Source organism: Zeus faber (genome assembly GCF_960531495.2).
Source record: "Zeus faber genome assembly, chromosome: 9".
Lineage (NCBI taxonomy): Eukaryota > Metazoa > Chordata > Actinopteri > Zeiformes > Zeidae > Zeus > Zeus faber.
The window spans coordinates 12,320,880-12,325,320 of NC_137197.1; positions in this window are offsets into that span (position 1 = coordinate 12,320,880).

Sequence of the window (4,441 nt, forward strand, 5' to 3'; positions counted from 1 at the left end):
AAATTGGAGGGTAGTTTTATAGTTCTGGAAGGCTCGTTTACTTTTCCAATTATCGTTTGGAAGAAAAAAAAAATCAACGGCAATGAGATGAGATCTATCGGCGGAAAGGTTCTTAGGAGTTTAAATCGTCTGCCCTCTGAACATGGGACGTCCCGACCGGTCGTGGTGACGATGTTATTTCGCTGTCAACACGTGTGTCCATGGATGAAGACCACTGTCACCAAGGATTAATCCTGAAATCCACAGGTTCGGTAAACACTGTAGTGTGTTTATACACACACACACACACACGCATGCACGCGCGCAGGCAGGCAAGCAGATAGATAAATAGATAGATAGATAAATAGATAGATAGATAGATAGATAGATAGATAGATAGATAGATAGATAAATAGATAGATAGATAGATAGATAGATAGATAAATAGATAGATAGACAGTGGAAATAACAAACAATTGAATAAAAAATTAAAAGTATCTGGGGGAGAAGTTTAATATACAATAAACCTCACAAGCGTACACAATAAAATATGGCATGAAAATAAACCTGAAATAAAATTTTCAATTTAAGCGGCACAAACCTGAGGATTCTGAGTAGTAAAACAGAACACCGACAATAACCCTAAAAAATATTAATAAAAAAATGCCGGTGCATCGATAAGGTTTCCCAAAAAAATGGCCCCACGACATTCATTTCCAAGGGCCCTGTTTTAATGCAGACACCTGCATTTCTGGGCCAAAGAAAGGGTTTGACTGTGTATACGTGTGCATGTGTGTGTGCATGCGTGCAGGCGGGCGTGTGTTTTATTGTGCCAATTTCCTCTGAAGCTACCGAATCGTGACTGATGGACACATCCCGCGTTCTATCGACTTTGGGGATCTAAATTAAAACAGTGGAGCGCGCGCGCGTCCTCCGTACCTGTCACCGTCCGCCGGGTTCCCCCCCCGACTATCGCCTCCTCGATCGTGACCCCCCACCTCATTTCATCTGGTCCCTCCGCTCCGCTATCTTTTTTTTTGTTTTGTTGTTTTTTTTCTTTCCCGCAGTTCATTTCGAATTGAACTGGGCTAAGATTTGTCCCTCTCTCTCTCTCTCTCTCTCTCTCTCTCTCTCTCACGCACACACACACACACACACACACACACACACACACTCTCTCTCTCTCTCTCTTTCTCTAATTGTGGCTCTGAACCTCCAGTGGCCCTGCTTAGGGCCGATGCCATTCTGACAACCTTAACTTCACTTTCACGTTCCCTTTCTGTTCAGTTTTTAGGGGAGAAACCCCGAGCTTGACATTTCTTTTAACTCTCTCTCACTCTCCTCCGCTCGTCCTTTATTCCGCAGAAAACACCGCCGACTGCGAAAAAACCCTGGCATTTACCTCCGTCCCTCGCGCTCCGCCCGTCCTCCGCTTGTCTCTCCATCGCTTCCTCTACCCGGCAGCCTCCGCTGCTGATCCTCTGATACCGCCGGTGCGTCTGAAGAGCAGGAAATGAAACCTTTTTTCTTTTTTTTTTCTCCTCTCTCCCGCCAATGCCGTCGCTCCGTTTGCCTTTATCAGACCCGGGCCTCGCCTCCCAGCGATGGCCTTCTCCCGCTCCACTAATGAACTCATTTCACGGCGCGGGGGAGAAATAGTGTCTTATCTGCTCCAACTATGGCCCCTTCTTTTTCCCTCTTTTCAGTCCTCTCTCTCTCTCTCTCTCTCTCCCTCTCTCTCTCGCTCGCTCGCTCGCTCGCCCCTTCTCCTCTCCTCTTACCTTCTCGGTTCATATCGCCGGGCGGGATAGACAAAGAGGTCCCCGATCCGTTCGGAATCGGAGCGAGCGGGGAAGCTGAGCGGAGAGCGCGTCGATAAGGACTTTGAAGATATCGTGGCGCCCTGCATGCTTATGTTTGTGTCGAGGGGCCGAAGAAAATAGAGCTCGGTAGAGAACAGAACGCGCGTGGACGCAAATGTGCGGTTGGAACGCAATCAGGTCCGGATGAGGCTTCGCCCGGGGCGGTGGCTGCTCCTTGGATCGGGGATGGACACCCTGACAGGCACGGTGTCCATCTATTATGGGGGGAAATTACGAAGGGCAGGGGGGACCAGACCCTGCTTCCTGGGAAAAACAGAGCATTGTTCCCCTCAATATATCATTGTATAACTATATATATATATATATATATATATGAAAAAAACACATAACTATGTTATTTTAAATAATCACGGCTCTGCGCCCCGATCGATCCCTTCCTGATGTTACCAACTCTGCCAAAACTGTGTTTTTATTTTAGAAGTGGATTCTTTTATTTGACCCCTTTTCCTTATGTAACGAAACAAGCACCGCGTTTGATGGGGACGTGTTCTCGCACCCGCCTCCCACACGGCCCATGCCAACAGGCCCAGCCCCAGGGGCCTATAGGTCAAGGGGGACCTCGAGACAATTGAGCCTCAAAAACATGGAGCCAGACCCTTCACTAACAGAGACGGATTTTATGGTCAAGCAGATTAGACAACTGCTGCTTGAACACAGCTATTCTGTTATTTACTGTACTTGACGGAATAGCCGTGGACGTCTGTCCGTAGGTGTCCGTTGCCCTCCTGGAGTCCTCTCTAGAATCCCTAGAATCATCTGTGCTCATGAATGGATGGAGGTACATTTATTTTGGCTTTACCCACGGTCCATAGGCCTCCCTGTATACTGTACTACATCTGGGTTTAGTTACAGTAGTGGTCGCGCAGGTGCGGGGGCCCTCTGGCAGTCGCAAAAGTCCCGGGGCAGGTGGACTCAGGATCGATCTACGCCTTGGGATCCCACAGCGGAAAGACATGTCGACCAATCAAAAAAAAACAGATAACTTCACGTGCTCAGCACACTGCTTCATGCACAGGCTCAGTAACCGGCCCAAATTCCTCTCTATTTACTGAGTTATTTTGCCTGGGTTCTACCTTGATTTGCTCAGTAATCAGCCCACCTACCTCTTCCCTAGTGAAGAAGTGAAGAACCATCTACCCCATAATACCCCAGGTATGTATATATACAGTAAATGTATTTATGTCCTGCGTGTTGTGTATTGATTGATTAATACCTACAGCATCAGAATGGAGTGACCGCAGTCAGCCACGTCAACGACGGCCGAACCGGCTAGACCGCAGGGATATAAAGACATGAACACAGTGGATCAATTACCAAAGTCAAAATGAGATTAACACAAAATCAATAAAGGAAGCTTTTTCGGAGCTTGCAGAAATGTCCGACATCGGAGGCAAAAGGGGCGAATCGGGGGGAAAAAAACCGAGTCTGCAATTGAATGCCGCATGTTCCATTGCACTTTATAGGTTTTTGGCTCAGCTTATCTCTCGTGGTGGTTCAGACGCTACAAAAACGAATTCACGCACCGTCATTCTGGGTGGTAGGACGGTGGTGATAATATAGCATAAGGGTATTTTGAAACACACAAACCCAGTCAACCTCTACAACCTCTACAATCATGCACTGTGACTGTTAAGGGGTTGGGGAGCTATTCACTTCCATCTCCCTAATGTGTACAAGTGTAATGCTGCAGCTACTTGTGTTTTCTCACGGAGTTATACCGCCACCCATTGCTTTTCTTGTGGCATCAGACTTGACGTGAATAAAGCGTCGTGACGGCAGGCGGCCACTAGGGGGAGCAGAGCTCCATGCAGGGGTCAGAAGAGGGCGTGGAGAGGAGTGGCGCGTGCCGTGGATCTGCTGCTCCAACCATCCAAACATGAACGATTGACCTTTGTCATGTATCGTAACATGCTTCTTCTCAGAGTTCTGAGTGAGTGACTTTATTTCTTTTTTTTTTTATTTTTTTATAATCGTTAGGGCTATGCAGAATATTTGGAATAGTGTAATCCCCATTAATTGAGGACCACATTGAAGCAGAGGTGAAAAGTCCACGCCTAGAATGTAAAAGTCCTGCCATGTTTTTGATCCGGCCGTGCACTCACCCATCAGTTGGGTCTCTGCGTGGATGCGACTGAGCAAATTCACATGGTTGACGCAAAATCCCAGAGTGGATTATTTCTTTCTGACTGCAGAATTTCCACTGCTGAGTTGAAAGGAGGCCTTGTCAAAATGCTGGTTTCCATCATTGATAACTGTTCACAGCGCAACCTCTCTTGATGCTCAACACCTGAGAATCGTAACACCCTGCTGCAACTTTTCACTGTGCCTGCATGCAATCCAATGGGGCAAACGTGTACGCCTTGAAAAATTTAAACATTGAAAATTGTAACCTTGTAAAGAATATCGCCAGCCAGTCTATGCACTTCCACAAATGAGCTGCATGCAGGGGTGCTTTTGTGTGTGCCACAAACGGTGGGCACAAACATTTTATTGAGGCCTGGGTTGAAATAGTGGTCAACGTATCCTTTACAGACATGTTTCTCTGATAATCTTTACCATCGAGTCAGTGCAAGTAGATG